The sequence below is a fragment of the Argopecten irradians genome, unplaced genomic scaffold, assembly GCF_041381155.1.
Source record: "Argopecten irradians isolate NY unplaced genomic scaffold, Ai_NY scaffold_1254, whole genome shotgun sequence".
In the NCBI taxonomy this organism is placed as follows: domain Eukaryota; kingdom Metazoa; phylum Mollusca; class Bivalvia; order Pectinida; family Pectinidae; genus Argopecten; species Argopecten irradians.
This window is the reverse complement of record NW_027188720.1, coordinates 1-14,414: the sequence shown is the minus strand read 5'-3', so window position 1 is coordinate 14,414 and position 14,414 is coordinate 1. Positions and strand designations below refer to the sequence as shown.

At 38.7% G+C, this 14,414-nt stretch overlaps 1 pseudogene; it reads right to left on the bottom strand.

Moving 5' to 3' along the window:
* Positions 1–808: 808 nt before the first annotated feature.
* On the bottom strand, positions 809–13,396 carry LOC138314050 (uncharacterized; annotated as a pseudogene).
* Between the last annotated feature and the right edge of the window lie 1,018 nt (positions 13,397–14,414).

Here is a 14,414-nt window from a genome sequence, read left to right as displayed (position 1 = left end):
TACTTTGTTTAGTTTATGAGATGATAAAAACCCAATGGAGGCACTGAGGTTGAAATTGCCTAGAGTGACTGTGACGCAAAGCGTTTTACGTTTTACAACTTACGAAAAAAAAAAAAAAAAAATCTGCTACATTACGTTTATCATCTCATAAACCTAAACAAGTGTAAGTTGATGTTAATTCTTATATTTACAATATTTTCTTTATTAAAAAATAAACTTCAACAAAAACGTCAGATACAATCATTTAACGTGTGCTATTCGCACATCAAATTTTATACTGCCGTCATGTTGATCCATGCACAACAGCCATTCAGAAAAAGCGCGCCGTTGACTGAACACTTAATTTCCGCCCTTTTTTTCCATGACATCACAAAAAAATAGTTCTCATATTTCAGTTATTTTATTCATGTCAAATAGCAATAATAACATTAAAAAAATAAATGCATTTAATTGTATGTCTCCGGATTGTTCGTCATACATGTGGTATTTGTAAAGATTGACACATGATTTTGTGTAATGTCAAAGGAAGTCCGCCAATGTTTACAGGTATCCATACGCACCGAATCGGGTCACGCTCAACTTTTAAGTTATTGGAAAATAAACAAGATCTGCTCAAACATAGTTTATCGATACAGAAACAGTGGCAATTGTAAATACTTACCTATATGGATCTGCGTAGTATGGATGTCGATCATTACGGGTCCAGAGGGGGCCGGTACGCCCTATCGTAAGGGGTTTTTCACGTATAATAAGGGTCACGTCTCAGGTAGGGGTTCAGGAGGATATGCCCTATCATAAGGGTCACGTGGGGGAAGTCCCTGGTCGATCCCTCCACCGATCGTCCAGTCTGTCAGGGTAGCCATACTCGTCTCGTCTGTAAGGGTCGTCCTGGCTCAAACGCTAATAACAAGGAATCATCTGATCAATACAATATTCTTACTGTAATACATGTGTTTACCTTACTCATAGTATCTATCAAATGCGGTCGAAAATCCTTGGAAAAATTCAAGGAAACTTTTTGGAAAGTACATATCAAAGGTAGATGTGTCACCTTCAACTTATCACAATTTAATCAATTTCTTGACTTTTGGCCTTTTAGCCTGAAATGCATTATTAATTTCATGTATAACAAAAATTGTACTTACCCCTTCTTCAGCATAGTGAGGAGGAGGAGGGGGACGGTGGTGGTGGTTGTCCGTAATCTCTATATTCCTCCTCCAGACCCTCCTGCTGCCAGTCCTGGTCGGGTCGTCCTCTCCCTCTCCCTCTTCCTCGACCTCTGCCCCTCCCCCGGGCTGGTCCTCTGGACCATTGTTCTTGGCCATCTCCCCTTTGCCCCCCATCCATTGGTCCTCTTCCTCCTCGCCATACCATCCCTTTTGCTCCTCCCCTTCCTGTCCTGCTTGGCCCCATCCTTGGTCCTCCCCTTCCTGGCCCGTTTGCCTGCTCTTGCACAGTCCTCTTCCTGCATCTCCTCCCCAGGCTTTCCTCTACCCCTACCAGGACCTCTTCCCCGACCTCTACCAGGGGGTCCCTGCCAACCTTGTTGATTCTCATCTTGCTGACCTCTACCACGACCCCTGCCTGGAGGTCCCTCCTGTTGACCTCTGCCTCGACCTCTGCCTGGCGGTCCTGGCTGCTTACCTCTTCCACCAGCGACCTCTAACAGGGTGACCTTGCCACCCTTGTTGATTTTCATCTTGTTGACCCATACCACGACCTCTACCTGGAGGCCCATGCCAACCACCTAGCTGTTGATCAAATCCTTGGGACCACGTCCCCTTCCAAATTGGTCAGGCATACCAAACTGATTTTCCTTGTGCTCCAGGGCCATGCCAGGTTGTCCCATGTTCTGTGGACCAGAATTCTGCGAGTTTGTTGGCTCAGGCATCTCTGGAGGAGCTTCCTGTAAAGCCTTGAGCAGGTCACCAACCCCACGGATATTTCTGTTAAACTGCAAAAAAAAATATTAAAACTTATTGCAAAGGTCGGTGGATTTCTAATAAAACCCCATAGTCACAAAAATCATACAGGAACTTTCAATTATGGTAGTTCTACAGAAACTATTTTACATAGGATTTCTAAATTTCCTTCTTTCATGCTGCCATGAACAAAATAATCTCAAAATATTGAAATTACAAACAATCATGTGTACTTTATTGCCGTAAAGTACACTTTGTCTTATAACAACCTCCAGATAAAGCACTGTGATCTGTGTTTATACACCACTGGGCTATGCAATCTAATTAGAATTAGAATCATAATTCTGCTCCACTACGATACTCTATGTTATGATCCAATACAAGAGCTAACAATACCCCAATCGGGGTCACCTCAGCATGACCCCTGGCCTAAAATTGGAACATCGCAGAATATACTATATTATGTAGCTATGTCATGCTGAGGTGACCCGAACAGGAAGTTGTTAGATCTTGTATTGGAGCGTATCATAGAGTACCGTAGTAGAGCGCAATTACAAGTCTAATTTTAATTAGATTGCTGGGCTATGAAGATCTTTTTTCTTTGATGGTCTTTGGACTGCCTTAACTTATTACCAAGGTATTCTTATATTATCCAAACATATAACCAACCTTGGGAGCATCTTTAGCATCGCCGTCACCCAAACTGAAAGACAGATATAACATTTTGATCAACAAAGAAATCCTTGAAAAATATACACCATCAGTATAAAAACTTATCCTTATTATTGCTTTCCAATACAACTTTTCCAGCAATGTCTTGTTAATTTATTCGACCCTTGAATTTTAAAATGGACATGCTCAAGTCTCAGATCAGGATAAGTGAAAATGTGTCCTGGTTGGTGAATAGGTGGAATTTAAAATTTGTAATTTTATCCCAACATTCCATCTTTTTTCATTTGCAATTGCATAAAGTATACTATAGTCGTCAGGTATACTTATTTACCTGTATCCTGAGGAAAATAATGTCATAACATTAGCTATTAAAAGCTATTTAAACAAAAACATTCAATGTTTAACCAGAGGACCAGCACACATGTTTAAAACAGAGAAAAAATGTCACAAAGACAGAGGTTGACCACAGGTAAATATAGTTTACCAACTAAAAATGTGAAACAATTTGGAGAAAGAATCTAATTAAACTTACCCTGGAATTTTCTTTTCGCCATCATCCTTGTCTTCTATGGCTGATTTGTTCCCCGACTGATCTAATTTATCACCAGATTTGTAGCCTGGTTTGGTCTTTCGTCTTCTCCTCACCAGATTTGTCAGATCCTGGTTTATCAGATTTGTCTTCAGTTGATGCTGGTTTTTCTCCCTGGTTTGCTGGTGCTAGACGGATCCGCTTTGTCTCCAGGTTTTCCGCCAGTGCTGCCCTTAGTTGGAGATACTTGACTTGGTGTGTCAGACTTTTTGTCCCCTGGTTTGGCCTGATTTGTTGAATCTCCCAGTTCTGTCCTGTAGCAATGCTTTGTGGGGGTCCGGTTTTGGGTCCTGGACCTAGTAGTAATGAGGTCTTCTTCTGGCCAAATGCTTCACTTACTGGCATCTACCATCTTCCATTCATCATCCTCTCCAGCCTCATCTTCATCCATGTCTTCCTCTTGTAAATTGTCAGCACCTCCTCGGAAGTGAATGTCCATCAAGGGCACAGGGCCACCCCCTCGGCCTCTAAAAATCTCCCCCTCGCTGACCACCTCTTCCTCCCCTACCTGGACCCATTCCTCTGTCACCACTCTAAATGGTTGCCTAGGACCTTGTCCTCGCATCATGCCTCGCCCTCCGGCAGAACTCATTCATTTGACCTTGAGGGCCATCAAATCTCTGACCTCTTCCTCCTGGTCCATACTGACCTTGAAGCATCCCTCTTTGGTTACCTCTTCCTCTTACTTGATTTCCATCATTCTGTTGATTTTCTGAATTTTGGGACCGGAAGGTCTAGAACCTAATAAACCTTGACCTCTCATTCCAAAGGACCCTTGACCTCCCATTTGACCCCTACATCCCATTTGACCCCTACCTCCCATTTGACCTCTGCCTCCCATCTGCCCTCTGCCTCCCATCTGACCTCTGCCACGCATTTGACCTCATACCCCCCCCCATTGGACCTCGACCTCTCATTTGTCCCGGCCACCCATTTGACCTTGATTTCCCATTTGATCTTGATTGTCAAACATATAAGATTCAGATTCATTATCAAAGTCTGTTTCAAAATTGTCTTGATTATCCTCTTGCTCTGGTGTGTCCAGGTCCATATCGTCCTCACCATCATTCGACTGATTTCCTTGCATCATTTGCCCACGCCCTTGACCTTGCATTTGATAACCTTGAGTATTCTGACCTCTAAGCATCCCTGGTCTTGGTCCACCCCCAGACCCAGGAAACCTTTGACCACCTGCTCTGTCCATCACTCTTGATGGACCAAACTTCATGTTCTGGTAGGTTCCAAAGTTTTTATTAGAATTGAAATTGTTCTCAGAATCAAATTGTTCTTGATCTTGTGAACCAAAGTTATCCTGACCCTCATTTTGTCCAAATTCACCCTGGTTTTCATCCTGTCCAGCACTTTGCTGCTGGTTTTGACCTTGTCCAAACTTCCCTTGAGAACCGAAACCTTTGCCGAAGTTTCCCTGTTGATTTGGACCAAAGTTTCCTTGCATTTGTTCAGAACTATCTTCTTGGTTTGATCCAAAGTTCCCTTGCTGATTTTGACCAAACTTTCCTTGATTTGGACCAAATCCTCCTCGCTGGTTTGGGCCAAAGTTTCCTCTTTGGTTAGGCCCAAAGTTCCCTCTCTGATTTGGTCCAAAGTTCCCTCGTTGATTCTGTACAAAGTTCCCTCGTTGATTTGGGCCAAAGTTCCCCTCTTTGATTTGGGCCAAAGTTCCCCCGTTGGTTTGAACCAAAATTTCCTCGTTGGTTTGGCCCAAAATTCCCTCGTTGGTTTGGACCAAAGCCTCCACGTTGATTTTGACCAAAGTTTCCTTGTTGATTTTGGCCAAAGTTTCCTTGTTGATTTTGGCCAAAGTTATCTTGTTGGTTTGAACCAAAATTTCCCTGTTGGTTTGAACCAAAATTTCCTTGGTTTGAACCAAAATTTCCTTGTTGGTTTGAACCAAAATTTCCTTGATTCGGACCGAAATTTCCTTGATTTGGACCGAAATTTCCTTGATTTGGACCAAAATTACCGTGCTGGTTGTTATTTCCCTGTTGGTTCATTCCAGCACTGTCTGTAGCACCCTGTCCATCCTGTTTAGATTTAGCATTGTTTTCTTCCTGCTTCACAACTTCCGCTTTCCTGGAAGCGATTTCTAATCGTTTTCCTTCCATCTGTTGTTCATATTGCCTCCATGTTGCTTCATACTGTAGGAACTGTTCCTTGTTTGGATGATCTAAAATTATCAGAATATGAAAGAATTACAAAATGTAAATTATGTTGGCATTTTGTTTATTTTTGACAACAATTATTGGTCATGTAAAATCTAAAACTTTTGTAGCAAAACAGTTACTCTGTTCTCTAATTGAATAACAACAAATTTAAATATCCAGAATTACTTTTCTGATCGATCACACCATAAATTGAAATCATGTGAATTGGTTTGCAAACAACACCGGTAAAAGTGAAGGTAAGGGTACAGCATCCTCCAGTTCCATGGGTTACTTTAACTTACAATATCTTCACCCCTGGAACATGTCATTGCAAACTGAAGGCTAGATGTATGCGACATTTGATGAGCATGCAGGTAGTTTGTTCCTTTGATGTATATTAGAAGAATTGAAGAAATATACATTATATGGGTTTGAAGTTGAGTTTCGTTACTGTAAATATTCAAAGGAAGCTTAAGTCTCTAATCTGCAGGCATGTGATTTTATCTTGTTTATTTTGTTTCTCTCCTGAATTGCCTTCAGTTTTTTGCTGTAGCATGTTCCAGGGTTGTAGAGATCACAACCCCTGGTAATGTGGATCGTGAAACATCTACCATAGAATAAGTATCACGTTGACCGGCTTCATGTACTGATGTACATGTCTTTATTGAGTAAAAATCACTTGTTATTTTGGAATAAGCAGTTAACATCTGGTTAGAATTTTTGTCAAATACACAGGGAGAAAATGTGCAGTTGACATCGAGATCCTACATCAACTTTACAAATCCCTTATAATACAAAATGTACTACATAAAACATGATTGAGTTAACATTGATGCCTGGTTTTTTTTTTGTTTTCTTTTTCTTGCTTTTTTTTGTTCTTCCTTTCTTTATAAATATATTTTTCTACTGTCTATGTTTAAAAACAGGTAGATTCACAGGGGGTTGACACAATATATCTGAGGTTAATAGTAGTATTTTAAGTACTTTTTATGGTAATTAGACACCCCTACTATATTGTGTCAGCTCCCTGTGGCTAGATAGGATCCTTTGTTACTAACAAAAACACTTATTTTCATCACATTGTTTGACAATATATAACACATTTGAACTTGCTGGAGAAGAAAAACGTGGGGAAGATTTTTATAGAAATGTACTTTGTACTTTATACGTATGGGATTTATAATTCCCTTGTACTTTCAAAACCTGGGCCCAGTTTTATGAACATTCCGTAACTTAAATTTCCCCATAGAAAAAGCATTACAAAAATTAAGGAAAAATCTAAGTTAAAAAGACTGCCTTAAAATCTGTAATGCTTTCCTTTGGAGAATCTAATTTAAGAATGTATTCTTCTGAGGTTTCAGTCCCGTTGAAGTCTCGTTTCGATATAGATCAAAGAAGTTATGATTATTTTCACATAAAATCTATCAATATCTGTAGCAAGTTGCCAGTTGCAAATTTTGTCAAAAAATTACATTTCTATTTTTAGTAGATTTTTTTATACAGGGATTTTAAGAAATGGCCCATTTTGAAAATGTGTATTTTTTCGCTTTGAGTAGAACCACTGTTTTACCGTTTTTTACTGAAATTGTTTTTACTTAAATCATCACTGCGCCAGTATTTTCAGCTGTATCGAGCTAATTTTTGCTGGAAATCTTTACTGGGTTCATGGTAATTAAAATATTGAGCATTAATGTGTGAAATGATACACTTTTGTCACTTAATTTTTACATTTAATGTTAATTTGAGCACTAGTTTTTACTCTAAAATACTGAAAAATAACAAATATTCAAATGGGGCAAGAAAGTAAGCACACGGAACCCCCATTTTTCTGTCTGATTTAGAAAGAACAACCCTTTCCCTGTTGATATACAAAATATTAACAAAGGTTTAATACCAGAACTTTTTCTATAAAGGGTTAAAGTTGGCAAAAATGACTGAAAATGGTGCATCTTGTAGCTCAAAATTAAGGTGAATGTTGCTATTCTGAGAAAAAATATAAGTCTTATCAATCATAACTAAACTGGTATATTTTTAAAGAAGACTACAGGAAAATAAATTTTACAAATATCCATACATATCAAACACCTCATTAGGAAATTATGGCTTTTATCTCTTGTGTATATGGTCAAAACGGCAAAATTCCCATAAAATCCAATATTTTGTCAACTAGGTATCTTTGAGTGACAACAGCTCAAAAACGAGCACACGGACATATGTTTTTTCTTCCATTTTCTTTTATGGCATGAACTCCTATTTCCAAAATATCTATATGAGAAGAAAAATTTAATACAAGAAAATTTTGACTTCTCAGGAGTACATCCTTAGGAATTCCTTAATTTCAAAGAATGTTCGTGCAACTGGGCCCTGTTGTTTTTATCCATAATGTGGCTGGTGGTTTAAACTTACTTTGATTCTGAGCCTTCCAGTCATCATATTGCTGTTTCCACTGTTTGTATTGTATGTCAAAGTCACGCTCCTCCTGCTTAATGGCCTCCATAGCTGGACTGCAGGCTGTGAGAGTAGAAAACATGCTAGGATGACATATCAGAACGCTTCAAAAAACTACTTACTCAAAGCACATCAAAAATATCCAGCAACCTTTAGAGTTAGTAATTAATGAAATCTGTGTGCTTGACAAGATGACTAACAATAGCATTCTGTATTCTACACAATAAGCACTCCTCCCTCTTGTTTGGAGGCCCCATTTTCACTTATATTTAATATATTGACTTAAATACAAACCAAAACTATGAAAACTGTGATGATTTCTGTGTTTGCCTTCTTTTGATTAAAGCTTACTCTGTGCAATTAAGTTGTGAAATCTTTATTTTTCAATGTTGTAACCACCCTGGGCACATATATTGTGTACAAAAAGGAAAAATAATCATAATACACTAACAGAGTGTCTGTATCAGAAAAGGGTGTTATTCCCATACCGTCGAGATATAGTGCAGTGTTGGTTTTGAGTTACTTGCCTTTATCTGCTAATGTATGTAGCAATCAATACAAACTGACAATTGTGACAGACAACATGTGCATTTGATAACAGATACCTGGCTCCGATTTCTCGAAACAAAAGTACAGACTTAAGTCAAAACTTAAGTTTTTCTCCTTATGTATTTACTTGAGTCAAATTTTGACTTAAGTTTGTTTCGAGAAATCAGGGCCTGGCTCGGTTTTAAAAATAATTACATGCTCTAGTACATAATAGATATTGACAAGATAATTCTAGTACATAACATATGAGAAATATTATGTACCAGAACATGTAATTTTTTTTTTAAATGAGCCTGGTAGCTGTGATTTGATCACGGGAAGAGTGACAATATAAGTGTGACCATTAGCCTGACTTTTGCCAGTATTTCTGTCTGACCACTTGAGAACTTCATTGTAGTCCAAATTATAGAAAAGTAATGGTTTAAATGATGTTGATAAAATTAATTCCAAAAGAAACCCACTTGTGTATATACATGTCTACACACACCTGTGGTCATTTGTCCTGCAGGCTTATCTCCGTAAGGCTGATGTTGTGACCATCCACCGCCCTGTCCCTGGGACCAATGCTGCTGTTGTTGTTGTTGTTGCTGCTGCTGTTGCTGCCAATTCGCTGCTTGTTGCTGAAGAACTGACAGTTTTTCTTCCTCTTCAACTTTTGCTTTTGGTTTAGCATCGTTAGTCTACAATGACAGAAAAAGATATAATAATTATAAACTTTCATACATAAAAAATGAATTGCTTTAAATTTTATCTGCTGAAAATAATATGAAGATTATACTTTATAAACCAGTTAAAATCAAATATTGGCAATTAAAGTACATTAGTTATTCCAAGGACGTATATGAGAAGGATAAGTCACACTGAGTTTTGGGCAAAGACAGCGCAGGGCTTTTGTGTTTGTGCACTGACCGTGACGTTGGGCGACGACTGATTTCCTTCGATATCCTCCGCCGCACCTGTTGATGTAGCATGGGGGTGCGAGGGTTACCGTCTTACTTTCTGAAGTGTGCTGCCATTTCATGAGCGGTCGTATTTTTTTAACGAAAGTTTAAGACATTTCTTCTAAATCTTCCGTCTTTAAAGCAAGTTATAAACGTTGTGAAATTTAATTTACTTTACATTGGTGTTTCGTTTGACTCGATAAGACAAGTATTTGTTGAGAAAAACGGTTTTTATTACTCGCATACATGCCATATTTTTCTAGGGGTGGAGAGGGAGATTGATAACCATTTAAAGGGATTTTGGTCTCAAAAGAGGGAGGTATACGCGCGACATATATGAATAAATTAAATATCTGCTTTTTTATGATGAAATTCTGAATTCATATTGAATTTAACTGAAATAAAGGAATGTGTGGTTTTGCAAAAGTAGTCACATCCCTATATACACCCAGTTCTGGAGCAGTTTTATTGTTCGAAATATTAGACTTGGCTTTTTAATAATCTTTCACAATAACGGATAATTAACTTAGATTAAGTTCTAAATTTACAAGCACTAAATTAAACAAGAGATCCCAGAGGGATCTTGGCGCCCACCAAAGAATGATATATGTCTGACAATGGAAAGAGGGATCTTTTCTCTGCTTTTCAAACTTTTGCAAACATACTACATATAAAATTTGAGACAGATCGCTTCAGTGCTTTCTGAGAAATAGCAGCAACAAACTTCAACTATCAAAATCCAAGATGGCTCCTTGGCGGCCATCTTGTTGATCGATCGGTCCCAAATCGAAATATGCACAACTATGGCCCTAGGGGAACCTATATATGAAATTTGAGACAGATTCATTCAATACTTTCTGAGAAATAGCGATAACAAAATCCAAGATGGCAGCCTGGCGGCCATTTTGTTGACCAATATTATACACAACTAGAGCCCTAGGGAACATACATATGAAATTTGAGAAAAATCCCTTCAGTACTTTGTGAGAAACAGCGATAACAATCTTTAACTATCAAAATCCAAGATGGCTGCCTGGTGGCCATTTTTTTTGACCGATCAATCCCAAAAACGCATTATGCACAACTAGAGCCCTAGGGGAACCTACATATGAAATTTGAGACAGATCCCTTCATTACTTTCTGAGAAATAGCAGTAACAAACTTTAAGTATCACAAGAGATCCCAGAGGGATCTTGGCGCCCACCAAAGAATGATCTATGTCTGACAATGGAAAGAGGGATCTTTTCTCTGCTTTTCAAACTTTTGCAAACATACTACATATAAAATTTGAGACAGATCGCTTCAGTACTTTCTGAGAAATAGCAGTAACAAACTTCAACTATCAAAATCCAAGATGGCTCCTTGGCGGCCATCTTGTTGATCGATCGGTCCCAAATCGAAATATGCACAACTAGGGCCCTAGAGGAACCTATATATGAAATTTGAGACAGATTCATTCAATACTTTCTGAGAAATAGCGATAACAAACTTTAACTATCAAATTCCAAGATGGCAGCCTGGCGGCCATTTTGTTGACCGATCGATCCAAAAACACATTATGCACAACAAGAGCCCTAGGGAAACCTACATATGAAATATGAGAAAGATCCCTTCAGTACTTTGTGAGAAATAGCGATAACAAACTTTAACTATCAAATTCCAAGATGGCAGCCTGGCGGCCATTTTGTTGACCGATCGATCCAAAAACGCATTATGCACAACAAGAGCCCTAGGGAAACCTACATATGAAATATGAGAAAGATCCCTTCAGTACTTTGTGAGAAATAGCGATATTAATCTTTAACTATCAAAATCCAAGATGGCTGCCTGGTGGCCATTTTGTTGACCGATCGATCCAAAAACGCATTATGCACAACTAGGGCCCTAGGGGAACCTACATATGAAATTTGAGAAAGATCCCTTCAGTACTTTCTGAGAAATAGCGATAACAAACTTTAAGTATTAAAATCCAAGATGGCTGCCTGGCGGCCATCTTGTTAACCGATTGGTCCCAAAATGCAATATGCACAACTAGGGCCCTAGGGGAACCTACATATGAAATTTGAGAAAGATCCCTTTAGTACTTTCTGAGAAATAGCGATAACAAACTTTAAGTATTAAAATCCAAGATGGCTGCCTGGCGGCCATCTTGTTAACCGATTGGTCCCAAAATGCAATATGCACAACTAGGGCCCTAGGGGAACCTACATATGAAATTTGAGAAAGATCCCTTCAGTACTTTCTGAGAAATAGCGATAACAAACTTTAAGTATCAAAATCCAAGATGGCTGCCTGGCGGCCATCTTGTTAACCGATTGGTCCCAAAATGCAATATGCACAACTAGGGCCCTAGGGGAACCTACATATGAAATTTGAGAAAGATCTCTTCAGTACTTTCTGAGAAATAGCGATAACAAACTTTAAGTATCAAAATCCAAGATGGCTGCCTGGCGGCCATCTTGTTAACCGATTGGTCCCAAAATGCAATATGCACAACTAGGGCCCTAGGGGAACCTACATATGAAATTTGAGAAAGATCCCTTCAGTGCTTTCTGAGAAATAGCGATAACAAGAATTGTTAACGGACGGACGGACGGAAGGACGGACGGAAGGACGGACGGACCACGGACAAAAAGCGATTTGAATAGCCCACCATCTGATGATGGTGGGCTAAAAAAAATTCACACAGAAATTCTAAGAAAATAATACTTTTTCCATTTTTAAAAACGTGGTTATTAGGAAATCCGGAAATTCTATAAAATCCGGATCATCTATTACAATTACCCAAAATGGCGGCCATTACGATTGCAAAGTTTGTGACATCCATCAAATACAGATAGGCCTATTTAACATTAAAAACGTAAGTAAATCATTCACAGTTGTAAGCAGTATTTGTTTTGTTGTAATGCTCACTAGCTGTAGTCATAAAATTTATTGAAAGGCCAGCTGATTGTTTTCTAGGCGGCCGATCGGCTGCTTGACTTCAGTTTACGTAATACACAGACGTGAGTGAAAGTGACACCACAAGCCAAGGTGGAAATAGCCCAAGGCTGCTAATTAGGGCCACTTGGGTGTTGGTCAGGGGGTCAGGGAGTTGTTACTCTCGTGCTAAAATTAACCTAGCATGTACACAAATGTGGCAACGAAAATAAAACGGAGGGGTTTATAGAAATCGGGAATTTAGACTCTCCTGCCGGGAGACAATAAAAGGCTTTAAAATACGGGAGGTTTTGTCTCACGCCGGGAGGTATGGCATGTATGTACAAGTTCATAAGCGTCTCGCGTGTTGTTTAGTAGTGTAAAGAGACGGACACGAATCCTTCTCACTTATAAATCCTTGGTTATTCAGTATGAAATAAAAAAAAAATTGGGAATCAATTGTAATTTCGTCCATGAATTTTTAAATTAAACTGAAATCATATTACATACGAATATTAGGAGGACGAAAAAACAATTATCTACAATCAAAACCAAAGGAAAAGCAAAGCTGGGGGGCTAGCACCCTAGACTATTAATAGAACTAGAAGATCTAGACCTCATACGTATACATATCTATGATATTATTTTGGCTGTTTAACAGATTTACAATTATTACAAATAATGTAGGGGTATTAATGTATAATTATGCCATGTTTAGGCTTAATCCGAATGATTTAATTTATAACTTGCCTGTTTCGATTTATTGCCATCTTCTGGTGGAGGTTCTGGGGGTAGGGGTGGCTTCTCATCTACAGGTGGGGCCGGGTTTACTGGGAGAGGAGGGGCGTCTTTAGACTTTTCATCTGGTGTCTGTGGTCCTTTCTCCTCGGGGGTCGGGGGAGGTGGGTCAGTAGGCAACGGGGGAGCCGGCCCGACAGGAGGTTGTGGCTGGTTTGGTACTCCCATCATGGCCTGGCCCGGCCATTGTTGTTGCATCGCTTGCTGCTGGTAGTACCATTGGTACATTTGCTGTTGTTGATCCATGTTAAACTGCATCTGTTGGCCGGGCATGCCCCCTTGCATTTGCTGCCACCCGTACATATTGTTCTTAAATAAATTATGCCTTTCTCAGATCATGATCTCACATAAAACATGGCGTCGTCTTTGGCTTTGTTTAGAGTTGTCCCCCTTTAACGAGGGAGAATTCATTACTTGCGCTAGACACAATAATATTTATAAATAGTATGCGTGTCTGGTATCTGGGGCAGTTTTCTCTGGCTCTGGTAATAAAAGTGGCTTGTTACAGGGATTACATTAGCCTATATTACACCGATCAATCCAAGACAATAGCTCGTTGTAAATATTTCATCAGAAGCAAAGCAAGGCTTCTGATTGCATGCATCATTTTTGGCATAATTTTAATTATTACCAATATTACCTCTGATCATAATTGTAAACCATTAGAGAGTCTAACAATTTATTAATCCAACCTTTTTCTAGACACTTATTTATAAATGCGTGTATTTTTTGGATAATGACTTTACTGCAACAATTTTTATAGATACGTACATGTATAGTGTACTGATATAAGTTTTTTATGATTTATACATTTGTAAACTTATGCCACTGGCCTAGCTTGAATGTACATGTATTAAAGGCCCACTACCTTTCCGGAGCAAAATTTAAAGGTTTCTTAAAAACTTTAATAACAAAAGAAAATATATATATCGATGGCTTAAGATGAGGCTACAACACCAAACATATGCAAGATTTCCTGTCTAATGTACGATAACAGTGGAGATTCATTTCGCTGTTTTGCCGTCTGGCGCAGTGATAGTCAACTACCGCGCGGCATTTAGGACGACGGCGGGAAACATAAAACGACCCGCGTTATGAAAATAAACATTTTATTTATTCTAATTAAACAGTTCTGAAGGTGATGATAAGTGTGCTAGTAAACGTATAGTTAATAACTTCTGCGACTCTACAAAATGATTGATCTCGTTTTACATTCCTGTTTCAAAAATTAAAAGTCGTTTCGGAAAGGTAGTGACCCTTTAACTTTAGTAATATAGATCAATGTATGATGTATGATGTATACAAGTGTTTACTACACAGCGGATAGTGTATACTTACATGTATGTAATTGTTATGATAACTGCATTTATGCATACTATTTTGTCATTTTATACATGAACGTATTTTGATC